Here is a 14,474-nt window from a genome sequence, read left to right on the forward strand (position 1 = left end):
GGTCATCTGTAAATTAAATTATACCGTTTAAAAAAAAATGACGTTAGAAAAAGATAAAAAAGATGATTTTTTCCAAAAGCCAACATTAAATTAAATATCGAAACATTCTTAATAAAGGACCGAAAAAAGGCTAAATAAGTTCTTACAAATATATAAGAAAAAATCTTAGCACTAGTGTTGGTAATGCAATCATGGGATATAATAAAATTCAGCAATAAGATATCTTTTTAAAGACAGGACTCATATAAATCTTCTATTAATTTAACACCTTGAAGTATTAAGCAAAGAGTAAAAGTATGATATTATATATACTTTTTTATAAACTATCTACGACTTAGTTATAAGAGATCCGTGGCACACTCTTGGGTCGCGACTCACCTATTAATAAAGATTTCTCTAACACAGTCCTGAGCATATATCTATAAAAGAATTTAGATATACTTATTAAAAATGTGTAAAAACTAAGATCAAATAAGTTTAGGACTCCTCCGATTTTCGATCAGGGCATTTTATAAATATACCAAATATTAATTTATAAATTTCTCTGTCAAGGCTCCAAATATATTGAAAACTAAGTAATAAAATTTTATACTGATGTTTTATTAATAAATTTAAAAAAATGACTTTTAAAATGATTTACGCTTTATTTCACTTATTCAAATGGTTGATGTATTGTTTTAGATAAAAGCTTATAAAAAAGTCTAAAGTTCATTACCCTAATGTACATGAACTCAATGTTCATTAAGTTTTTTTTTTTAATAATCTACTTTAAATGATGATTTTGATTAAATAATAATTATTTATTACTTTATGTATTTTAGGGACTTGTCCTCAAGCACAAAGATACAAAACGTTTTGGACCACCTACTCCTTTTATCATAGCTCTGAAGTCAATTAAAAATAAAATAAAAGCACAGAAATACTAGTTCGTGGATAAACCTCAGCAGAAAAACTGGTAATCAAACTGTTGGACAGACTAAGTCTTCCGTGGTTTGACACCGATACAAAAACACTGTTTAAAAACCTTTCTACTTCATCTAAGCAAAGTTGGATCTGCTACCGCATCCATTTATACGAATAAATTGAATAATAAGGATGAGAGCATCAACTGCATATTCTGTAGAGAGAAAAATAGTCACGTTAGTTCACATTATGTGCGAGTATCATAAGATACGACCTTTGGTACGAATGTGTGAAGTAAAAAAAAGTAAATCCACATTTCTCGTAGTGAAAAACTGATTGGGTATTGGCCAAGAATCCGCATCTTGCAACAAGAAAACAATCTAGGAAATTTGAATGAGTAATCGATAAAGTACTCGATGTTTTGGCAAATTTCTCTACAACGGGGTCAGACGCTTAAAAATTATAATTAAATGAATAGATATATATAATCCTTACAATTTAAATAAAAAATATATATAGATCCTAAAGTTCTAAAATAGCCGTTTACAATATCAAATCTAGGTTGTTGTATAAAATAAGAGTTCACCTATGTTATTTAACTGATCATATAAACAAATAAATAAAAACATATAAGTCTTTTTATCGTCAGTTTAAACACTTTGGAAATTGTTGCAAGCCAAAACAGGGACATTGTAAGCCTCTAAAGAAAGAAATGATCATGAGCAACTCCTTCAATTTTAGGGGACGACTTTATGGAGGAGTTTTTGAAGAGGATGACGGCAGACCCTACAAAGTCAACCAGAAACAATGCACGCGAGCTCAAAATAAACATGATACCATCCTGTATGAATAATAATTTTGAAAATTATATATTGGAGCAGGATGGCGGCGCATCGGCACACACAGCGGGAAAAACACAGATTCTTCAAACTTTATTTTTTCCCAATTTTTTTGGCTAAAAGATTATTGCCCTCCATCATACATCAATCTTCATCTGTAAGACTATTTCTTGTAAGCATTATAGAGAGCATGGTCAACACCACTCCTAATCTGAATTTAGAATCATAAAAAGCAACTATCGTAAAAGAGTGGGCTGTGTATACGGAGGACAAGATACTAGAGAATTTTAGTAATTTTCACCGCTGTTTCCCGGCTACGATTCATATGGATCATATATGGAATATTTATTTCAAAAAAAAAAATAATAGTCATTAAGTTATAAATGGTTTCTTGTATTGCAAATCAACCCAAGAATTTAAAAAAAAAACATGTATGATTTTGTGTGTCGTTCTTTACACTTCAAATTTGATCGATCACCCTGTATCATTGTATTTTAGACAAATGGAATAATCAAACATGCCGCTTAGCTTCTTATGCTTTATTTTTCCTCTTGAGAGAATGGAGTAAAAAATGACACCTACTATTTTTTATTTATTTTTTGAAGAAATCATCCCTTTTGTATTCCCCTCATGTGAGAATAAAAATTATGGGTGGTTATTCCAGGCATCTTAAAATCCATGCCTTTATTAAAGAGAAAAGACTGTTTAACATTCTACAAATTATAATTTCATTTATTATTATGAACGACATCTATAAATGTGTTCATTAATTAAAATGCAAAAAGTTATTGATTCATTGGAGGTACATTTTTTCTTGTAGGGCGTACCCCCCAACCTATGTTCTTATTATATTTTACAATTCAAAATCTAATGGAAGGTGTGTTCCATGTCACGTACAATATGCAAATGTGCAATCACTCTATATGACATATATAAGTATAGATAGAGTGATACTAAGCAAAGAGACATTATCTTAAAGAGATCAATAATATACATATATTTATATAGAGATTAATAGAAAGTATACACTTTGAAATGACTAAACAAAATTTATTTTGTCAAGTAATTCGTCCAAAGGGTCAATGAGTTAAGCTAAAACTTTAAAATCAAACGTAAACTATTTTTCAATTAGCATGCAGTTTCAACAAATACAAATACAAAAATTAGATAAAATGGCAGTACATTGCATGCAAGACAAAGTACTATAAATGAAGTAAGTTATCATTAATATATGTGAGACCTCTTCAAAATTAACATTTTTCATCAAACATATGTAAAATTATGTTAAAACACCTTTACATTCCAAATGAAATTTTACTATAATCAATAAAAAATTAAATTCGTAACTAAACATAATATTTATACAGAGTAAATATTTAAAAACTTTCTTTTTCATTCTGGGTTAAACGCCTGATCTAAAACCTTAATTGATAGATTGTATTCGAATTGATTTTAAGTGCCAAATATAAGTTAGTCTTTGCCGAATGTATAAAGGATATTTTGATAAAATAGTTATGCAGGTTTCTGCTTCTATAACTATTTATTACTTTTTTACCTTTTGCATCATTTGGCTCAACTAAAGGTTTGCAAGCCGAGGAAAAAAAATCGCTGATGTGCCTTTATTTCTTAACCGAGTTTATTAAAAATTTTCACAAAAATCAATATACATCATAAATTTGACATTCAATCAATAATATCGCCGTTACATATTTGAAGTGGAAAAAAAGGATACTTATGTTACAACTTTGCCGATAGATTTCAGAACGGCATTGCGAACGGTTAAAATAAATACTCCTTCTATTTACTAGTTACTATTATTTTTAACTTTGGCTATACTTGTCTGAGGATTCATTTAGCTTAATAGTTGATATTTTACAAAATTTTCATCTTTATTATACCTATATCCAAGAAAATATTATAAACTTTTAATAATTATAATTTTTAATCCTATAAAATGAACTTCTCAGAAGCTTCAGTGAAAAAATGATATACTATCTTAAATTTTTTAGGGGTTTGAAACAAGTAATAAAGCTACATGTTTTTTGAAGCTAGCATAGCCAAAGTTCAAGACATTTTGGTACTATAGACTTTTATCTTTTTGCACAAGTTTAACTTAAAAAGTCAAATTTGAGGAGGTTTAGTGAACATTTATAATTCCCTTCAAAATTTGACTAATTTAATATTCCTTTAATTAGATAGATGGTGTTGCACTGAATAAGTATGTGTAAACATTATAATATTAGAATTACTCCATCTGACAGGGTAATTGTTTTTGAAGTCCATATATTGTGTACAAGTTGCAACGTGTAATATCAAGTTGTACAAATTTAGATTTCTTCGCCTTAAAATGTCTTATTTAAATACAACATTTATCATTTATAAAGTCCCATAGAATATTTTTAGCTTAGTAATTTGAATTAAAAAATTACAGCATTATTCTATCGATCATCTGTGAAATATTCTGTGATTGCATTATCATTATTCCAAGGACTCTAAATCCTTTATTTAATCCTTCCTTAGTGAACTTGGATTTTCTGTAAAAATCCTTTGTATATGTTTAATTTAGATTTTATAGGCTGAAATTTTAGGATGCTATTGAGGTATACTTTAGAATGAATCCAATATTCAAATGTGGTAAAAATGTATTTTCATGTAATTTTTAATATAAGTTTGGTGAATTTGATTAATTTATTCGCTCTTTATTTTCATATTTGCCTTTTTTTTTAAATGAAATTAAATTTTTTACTTTAATATAATCGCAAATTATATTTTTTTGTTACCCCAAACCCTTATTTTTAAAATTAATTTTAAAAAAAAAAGAAGGATTTTTTCCCTTGTTTTGGACTCAAGCAATTGTTTTTTTTTTGGCATTTAAACTCAATATTTTTGAGCTCAAAATGAATGAAATAGTTAGGAAAATATTAGGAAATTAGCGTAACATTTGGGGTAATGTTTACCACTAGATAACTAACTAAGTAAAACAGATGTTCACTTACAAAGGGTTAAGATTATTTATCTTATCATTTGTTTGCAACATTAAGTAAATTGTAAAAGTTTTAATTTTTTTCGAATTAAAATCCATTCTTTAATTACAACATTGGTCATTCTTATACCCAACTTTACATTCTTACCAGCAATTATTTGAATCATTTAAAATATAATTATTAATTTCTATTCATGAGTAATATAAATTGGGCATTTAAACTTTATTCTGTACCACAAAATACTTATATTTTAGTAATTTGTATTAAGCTGTCAAAAAATACAGCATTAAGTTAACAATCATCCATGAAATATTCAATAATTACATTATCCTTTATGATATCATTCATTAATTATTTATCTCATTAAATAGATACAATTTGTACAATTTGCTTATACTATTTTAATTGTAACTTGTACACCTTCACAACTTGTATACACCACATACATATAAAGTATATTTCCTTCTATCAAATAATTTTTCACGAGCGCGTTATTCATACAACTACATTCCCTCATAACTAATTTATAACATACCTGCTAATAATTTTTGTAAGTTTTAATATCTATCAATGAATGAATCTACTAAAAACCAAACAATAACACTTTGCACACAAAATAAATATTATACGTAAATAATATTATACCATTCACGGCAATGAACAAGAAAGAACTGACTTATTCCTTTAGACTAATCGCTAGATTTCTTATATATTGTATGTTTGAAATGGTAGAAGTTTTTTTATGTGCGCTTTCATAAAAATATAACTGGTGTATATGGTGTGTGTGAAAGAAGGAGAGAACGAACTACTCGGTGCCGGGAGCTTTTTTTCCTTACTTTTTTCTTTTCTTTTTTATAAACATAGGCTTTTTGTTATCGTTCTTGAAAGAAGAGGGGAAAATACTTAAAATATGTATTTTAATCAAATCATGGAGATTTGAAGTCTTGTAATTTAGTCAATCATTCTAACACCCTATAAATATTTACCTTTTTATACCATATTAGAATACTTTGATAAAAAGGTTGAAGAATTTAAATCTCAGTAACAAGTTTAGATCTCAATACCTCGGCAATACGTTTATATCTATTTTTTTTTGTCAGTGATAATGCATTAATTAATTAATACGAGATAGAGGACATACACTACTCTTAATCAAGCAAGAACTTGATCATCAATTAACCCTAAAGATCATTTTTAGTTCCCGATAGAGGATTTGCTTCCAGATCATGACCCTTTCACTCCATCTCGGAGATAAAGTGTCGATCCCTTGAGTGGACTCCAAGGTAATAGGATTATAAAAATAAGAAAATTGGAAGGCTCCGTCCCGGAGCCCCATAATATTCTCCATTATGATTTGGCAAAAATTGCGATAAACAACTTTGGCAGGAATCATCATGGAAAATGAGTTCCTGATTGAGGCCTTTGTCAGTTCAGAGCTAGTTTTGGGACCAGTTTAAAGACTTAAGCTGAAACTGGAGGTGATTTTTTTGAGTGATTTGCTAGTTGCTAAATTAATTTAGGGGAATATATTGAAACTAGTCTTAAATTTTCTGTATTTAAAATCCCAACCCTGTACATTGTAAAGTGTGCATAACAAATCCACCAAATAGAACTCCATAAAGCCATTATTTATTTTAATCCATTTTTGGTTATTAACAAGAAATTGTTTTAAAATGAGTCATGTTTCAACTACGGTATTATTGGTTGCGATTCGTCGACAAACTAAGACGATTGAGGAGAAAATACAACGCTTTACAGATCTTTTCTGTTCCCTTGAAACTGATAGGGAGGTTGCGTTTATCGTGAATTGCTCTATTAGATTGTCTGTAAAGTCAGGAGTTTCTTAAGGAGGATAGGATGATCTCATACTAGTAAATAACCTGATCAGTTATAAAAAGATCGATCAAACTTGTGTAGATGGACCAATCAAGGCATTTATGGAACAATCGTGGTACCTAGCTGAAGAACTATTACCATATGCATTGTTTTGTGATCAAGTTGGAAACGAAATCAAAACAAAGATGGTTTCAAAATTACTGTCTATAGAACAAAGACTCTGCCACAAAAGGCATGGCTTAAAATATGGAAAACCCTCGTTTTCACAGATTCCAAGATACTGTAGATGACTTGGATTTGTCACAGTTTGTTGGCTAAGATTCATTGTCTTTTTTTGACATCATGAGGCCAGACAAAAGCTTCTTGCAGAAACCAGTTGAAAAATGGAAATCAGATAATAACTTTTGCATAAACAAAGAGAAAATCGATAACTTTTTGGATAACTCTACGGTTAACAATGTAGCAGAATGATTGGTTTAAGATAGTGCAAGACTAATTGGGCCCAGCTAGAAAAGAAACAAACTTACTGAAAATCCTTCAGGTGCTTGAGAACGATAGATATTCTCTTTCAAATCAAAGAAACATAAAGAAAGAAAAAAGTGGTTTGTATTTAAAAATTGACAAATTATCTATTTATATGTGTAAAGTAATTACTAATTTAACTATAAATTTATATTATCATATGAAGATGATAATTAATGAGAAAAACATTTATTTGTTTTTTTCTTTTCTCAACTGAAATGTCTATTTTATTTAATAAACAGTCTATGCGCGATAACTAATTATTTTTTACAATCAAGGAAACTAGAGCCACAAAAAAAATTAAAAAAGACGATAATCTTTCATTGTTCATAGAAATATTTTATTTAAAAACATATTTTGAAAATAATGCACAATAAAAAAATTTCATACGTGTTTAGAAATTGCAATTGTGCTATAGGTAAATGTTAAACAAATTTGAAAAAATTTTGTATTTGTGTTCTACTTACATAGTTGCAGTATCAAAATTAGGTTCTGCTGATTCTGATAATGTTGGGGCAACTGCATCACTCCAATTCTCATCCGAACGAGTCCCGATATAGTGGCCTACAGTAATCATATTTGAACATCATCAATTACTATAAGTGTAACATCCTTCAGGAATATATCAACAAATGCTCCTACATCATTGATAGCTCCTTTAAGGCTAGCATCACGAAGAACTCCAGGATGTTATCAACTAATCATAAAATCAAAACTGCAGAACAATTCAAGCAAAGAATCATACAGGTTAGTGAAGCTGGTGGAGATTATAGTAAATAAATTTAAACACAAGATCACGAGGAACAACTTCAAAATTTTGATTAAGAAATAAACATGGTATAAGTATTATAATTTGCTGGAAAGAATTGCCAATTTATTAGCAAAGACCTGAATATCTATATTATTAAAACATTGATTGTTCGTGTTTAATTTTCTTCATCAGTGTGTAATAAATTATAACATTGACAGCTAGTACAAATATAAATCGATTTGTGATGATCATATATTAACATATACGACAAACTTGATATTTCAAATGAAAAGAAAACCTGAGATTTAAAAAGTAATAACATAATATTGTATTTCCTTTAAACAACTGTCTTCATAAATTGTTTGAAAAAACAATGTAAACTTTGTACAAATAATATGTAATGTTATGGAAACAATGGAACTTGTAATCAATCATTACTTTAGTCAATTACAATCAATAGAAAGAGAAACAAATCCATTAAAATAAGGATTGTTGTTTTTGAAACATTTGTTAAATATCGCTTTTATTTTTTACTAAATACTATAGGGGAAAAAAATTAAGATCTAACTGCCATGTTGTTTTGTTTTCATTTCCTATTTTAAAACGAATCAGTGGGGAAACTTTATTTTTATTTTTTGACCTTATTTAGGATTTTAAAAAATGCTTGGCGCAGGACTATTCATTTGTTCTTTGATACATTTGATGTTGTTTGCATGAGTAATTATGTATAATTTTGAATGTAGATTCCTAAATTATCATGATCACGATGTTATTAATTTTTTAGGTTATTAAAATAATTACATCTCGATTTATTAATGTACAAGCTGAGAAAAAATACCCTTCAAAGTGTTCTGGGCACTCTGCACCATAAAGCAAACACAAAATAAATTATCATAATAATTTAAAAAAGGCAATTTTGAACGAAAAAAACAACATGGTTTTTGTTAAGTCTTAAACTCTTCAGTCATTTATTTTTACTGCCATTTACTAGCTTGTTTTATCTGCTATAAAATTAATCAATACTGAATAAATTATTTATTATTAAGGCATTAATTATTTTCGCTTTACTAACGGGGGTTGAAAAATTCCTATTATACCTTTCACGTTAGTTTATAAAGTAAAACTAACAGTGCAGGAAAAAAAAATAATAATATTTACTTATTTGTTTTATATCTTGGCTTCTATTTTTCTAGATACATAAAAAATGATTTAATTTAAAATTGATTTCCTAGTGGCAATATTCATCAAATAAATAAAAAATCAAATCAAATAAAAACAAGGAAAATCAAAAGCATAATTTTTTTGTGATTATTTCTTATCACTATTTACTTATCAAACATATACTATATTTATGCAAAAATGTGAATTCTTTTTCAAGATTTCAATATTGCATTTAGGTGCTTCCTTTCAACTGAAAGAAAGCGAAGAGATTTTAAATAAAAAATGAATTTATATATACTTCAAATATATATATATATATTGAAATTATAAGAGATATATTTAAAAAATTATGCTTATTTAATTTTTCCTAACCAAAAAACTTAAACCATATTTTGATTACTTATCGCGATAAAGTAGGTCGACTTTTTAGGTTTAGATAACTATTTTTTAATGAATGAAATCAATTTAGAAAAAAATAATTTTTTTTTTCAAGTCTTTCGATTAAAATTATTAAATAATTTTTAATAGTTTGAATAAATAAATAAAAATAATTAAAAGTAAACATTGAAAATATTGACTTTATTTAGCTCTATTTTTCTTTCTGTAAAAAAAAAAATTATAAATAAAAAAAGCAATTATTACTTTCATTAATGCAAAAATAATAAAAATGGGTTTTTGTAGAATTTATTGAGGTTTGCAGTTTACTAAATCAACTAAAAAATAAATAGGATCTGAAATAATATATATAAGAGATAAATTTAGAAAATGAATTAGATGTGTCGTTTGTGCATTACGAATAAGCTGAATGAATAACTAGATTGATGTAGTATTGTGAAGCAAAAGTAAAGTATATTTTTGTTAAAATCATTTTGTGAAAAAAAATTATACAATTTTAAGGCTTATAAATAGAGGTAATAATACGTATAATTCTTAATAGTTTGTAAGTAGTATTTTTTATTTTCCAAAGCTTTTATTATTATTTCTTAATTTTGGAGGAGATAATTTTTTTAAGTATTAAGTAACCGTATGTGCTTACCAAAGATAGAAAGAAACACTGGTAATTTTTTAGAGAGCTATATGTCAAGTTTTAAATCGTAGGCATTTTTAGTATATTAAAAAAACGCTAAAAAATACCGTGTGACGACAGTAAGATTTTTTTTTTTTTTTGAGAAAAGCAGCTAATATGTCATGGCTTTTCATTATGTAGCAAGATGCAACTAAGCGAAGAAGGAAAAAAACACAACTTCCCACTCCGTATAATCGAAGGAAATAGGCAGGATTTTTGTTCTGAGACTAGCAAGAGACTTATAACTTTTCAACGTTACTCTCCGTCATGCATTAGCCCATATAATCGTGGATACACTTTATAACTCCATTTTCTTTCTTCAGGAATAAAGATAACAGCTTTAAAAAGAAAGAAATACACAGTTTATTTAAAATTCCTACACAAAAAAAAAAAGTTTAATATTAACTCATTAAAGTTGATAATTATTTAGGACAGTTAGACATAATTCTGGGATAAAGTTTATGTATACAGGGTGTCTACAATAAATTGGAAATACTTTAAACTTCATTCAGATCCATAATGTGGATATTCGGGGTTAAATCATACTAATATAAAAGTTGCGTGAACCATACACTATAACTTCCACCACAATTCTTTTGAAAAACAAACAATAGTCATCATGGAACAAGCAAGGAAAGACACCATCCTCGAATTGGCTCGCGTTGGGCACAAGCCCTCTGCTATCGACAAGCTTCTTAACTACCCCAAGACCACGGTGTACTGGGTCTTCAATGCCTAGGAGGCTGAGGGGGAGGTGTGTTGCAAGGCCCACAACATGAGAAGTGACCGAATCCGCACTCCCCGCTTCTTTGAAGGCCTCTGGAAATCCATCAAGGCTTCGCTGGGGACTTCCTTGTCCAGGTTGGCCAAGAACCGTGGAGTGAGCAAGCAGCTGGTATCCAAGGCTGTGAATGAGGACCTCGGATACAGGTAATACCGAATGGCCAAATAACACATCCTCACGGCATCCATGAAGGCCACCAGGCTCACTAACGGTAAGCGTCTCCTGAATGACCTGAAGAGCCATGGAGGAAGAATCATATTCTTCTCCGACGAGAAGAACTGGACTGTCGACAGAAGCTACAACGTCCAAAATGACAGGTGGCATGCCAAGGAGAGAGAAGAGGGCCCTGCAGTCTTCACCACAAAGTTCCCGGCCTCTGTGATGACCCTTGGTGGCATCTGCAGCATCGGTGAGGTGATGCCTCCTTTCTTCTTCAATCCCAAGGAAAGGGAATTGTTAATTTAAATTGCCTACGCTGAAGGGATTTAAAAAAATCAAATCTAGGTTGGCAGCATTGTCTTTCGTTATAATGCCAAGTTTGAGAGTTATTTGAAAGCCGGTTTGAAAGCAACAGCTGAATAAATCAACCTACCTCCCTGGTGCTCTACAATTCTTACAATGAACAAAATTATAGAGCAATGTGTTTCCCTTAAATTTTGTGTTGAATAATTGATATGTAAGTTTTTACTTGATGCAAAATTTTATGTTAATTCAACAATGTGTTTATATTTGATATCCAAAAATCTAATTCTAAGAAGATACAATTTAAATGTTAAAAAAACTCTATATTTTAATGGGTTATGGTATTAAAATGAATGAAATCATAGGTTTTCCACTCTATTTACGCCAAAGGAACTTATTTGGAGCAAATTAAAAATTATTTAAAAATATAAATAAAAATAATTTGAATTTATTCTGTGTCAAGGGGAAATTTATTAAAAAGAAGTGTATACATTAGATGAAAAACAGTGAAATTCTATGTAAAAGATTCGTGATCACGTTTTATTTATTTATACTAAAAGAATTTGGGTCAAGTAAAATTTGTTTATTAATTATTTCCTCAATAAAATTGGAGACAAATCAATATTGCATCTGAACTAAAAGTTATAGAACCAAACATTTTAGCTGGTTTTTTCCTCAGCCAAAAAAGAATTGAAAATCCGAGATGTTTTATTTTATTTCTATTATTATTATTTACTCTCAAATTATGGCAAACCTACATTTATTGTCTTAATTATAAATAAAAAAACAATGCATAATCGTAGTCATACTTAAAAACAATAAAATATAATAAAATAATTATGAGATTATGTTATAAAGTAGTAATATGAATAAAATGAACTATTAAAAAGTTAATTTCGAATTCATATTCAATAACTTTATACACATAGAAGAAGAGAACAAAGAATGGAAGATGTAATTATCCAGTTTTTTAATCCTACGCTTGGTAGATAAATTCTTAATTATAGATCCCTAACTTTTAGTCTTCACACGGTTAAATATGTTTTATTTTGTTTTCTTCCTCTCTCACTAATTCTCTGCTTCTCTCGACCAACATTGTCCATTCAAGCTCGTTAAAAGAAACACGAGCAAAATTCCTCTTGGGATAAATATTGTTATTTTGAAGGTATGTTAAAATCGTAAAAGTCGCCATAACAAAAAAAAATCACTATCAGATTAAGTAGTTCTACATATGATTCTTTTTGAAACTAGTTATTCGGCAAATTTTTAATTATTAGTTTAATTTTCATACAGTTTAAAATACTTAGTGTTAACGTATAATATATTAAAAGTAAATTAAAGATCCCAACTACATTGCTGTCCAGCAAATTAATAAAGTTCGTAAGTTATATTCTTGTACCCAATATGTTTGATATTTTTCTATTTCCAAATTTCTCATTGATCTGAGGAATATTTGAATAAGTCTGACATAAACTATATTCTTTTATCTCTTAAGTGGTGAAATTTTATAATGCCTTACTCAATGTCAATAGTCATAATTTCAATCACAAGATAAATTAATTAAGTATTAATAAGTATGCGTTGCTACCTTTGTTATGACGAGGTTTTCAAATTCAATGCGCCATTTAGTGTTTGAACAGACGAAACAAACTAATACTCATGAAAAGTATAACGATTGGGCTAATAAAAAGTTATAAATTTAGCCAAGATAATAAGTATTTTAATTTAGAAATAATTATTGAGGACAACCACTTGAGATCATTAACTCCCTCAAAACTATAAAAACTTAGTGGTTCAATCACTTACTACCAATTTTGACTAAGCATCTTGGATAATTTCTTGTCATATATACTTGAAGGAGTTGTTATTTTTTTTTTTTTACATAGAAACATCAGAGCTTCAGATTTACAAATATATACACAACACTTTTCAAATGCCTACCTACATGGCACAATTTATCCTTTTTCTTATTTAGTGGCAAAAAACAATTATTTGACCTACTTGATGTAATCTACAAATAAAAATGCTGATTTTCAACCTACAAATGGCATTTTCTGAGCATTGAATGATCCCATTTGAAATATAAGCCGACATATAAAATCAGTATAAAGTTTTTCTAAAATAACATTAACTTTTATATTAGTTATTTACTTTTTCATGTTCAAAACTTGGCTCAAAACCTGTAAAAAGGGTAAAATAACTCAAAAATTCCAAATAAAAAACTCATAATGTTCATCCTAAACAAATTCACAGGCTAATGCAATCTTCCCTTCCCTTCTAATTTTCAATTATAGAATGAAGAATAAAAACTGTTGCTAGGCAGAAAAAAAACGGTGGAGGAGGAGGAAGATTCAAAAGTTTATTTTTGTAGGCATAAGACTAGTATAAGCCTGGCCCACAAGGGAATATAAGGCGGGGACGCATTCGGGCACAAAATGCTGCTGGTCAAATATATAAAAATTCATATGAATAATGTTTTTCATAATTTTTGTATCTCTATTTGAATCGAATGTTAATGTACCTAATTTATTCCAGAACAATAATTAAAAAATCCAAAAACGAACCCAAAATAATTTTGGTAGCCTCCTGGGTTTTATAAAAAAAATTACATTTGTCGGAACTACTCCTAAAAAGGTATTATGTGCGGCAATACTCCCACAGTAACACATGCTTTTTTTTAAGACAAAGCAACAAATTGGAAAGATACTAAATAATCACTAACAGTAAACAATCCACAGATATCTACGTAACAATCCTTTCAGTATGTAGCTAAACCAAATTTATGAATAATATTTTTTTTGATTTTTTTTTTATGTCTTTTAATAAAAATTATTCAAATAAAAAGTTTATTATAATAACCTTTGTAAATTAAACCCTGTTCAACCCCATGTCAATAAACTAAGCTACTCCTAACTTCCCTAAATTAATTAATTTAGTATTAAATTACTTTATATCCAAATAATTTAATATTCTGGGTAATATCCAATGCATATGGGCCATATGTACTTCAAAATATTACCAAAATAATATGTCAATTAGTTAAACAATGTCGCTATTTGATTTTATTGAATAGATAAATTTCTAATAAGTATTTAGATGAATTACAACAATTCAAGACGAGTGCCTAATGCAATCTCCCCTTCCTTACTAATTTTTAATAGTAGAA

The 14,474-nt window shown here is 28.5% G+C and overlaps 1 protein-coding gene across 1 annotated transcript in view; it reads right to left on the minus strand.

Moving 5' to 3' along the window:
• LOC121132523 (nephrin) overlaps positions 1–5,417 on the minus strand; it is a 245,875-nt gene extending 240,458 nt beyond the window's left edge. Inside the window, exon 1 of the mRNA XM_040727942.2 lies at positions 5,262–5,417. The gene's annotated coding sequence lies outside the window, so the exon portion shown is untranslated. The remainder of the gene's footprint in view (positions 1–5,261) is intronic.
• Positions 5,418–14,474: the final 9,057 nt, after the last annotated feature.

The sequence above is a fragment of the Lepeophtheirus salmonis genome, chromosome 2 (genome assembly GCF_016086655.4).
Source record: "Lepeophtheirus salmonis chromosome 2, UVic_Lsal_1.4, whole genome shotgun sequence".
In the NCBI taxonomy this organism is placed as follows: domain Eukaryota; kingdom Metazoa; phylum Arthropoda; class Copepoda; order Siphonostomatoida; family Caligidae; genus Lepeophtheirus; species Lepeophtheirus salmonis.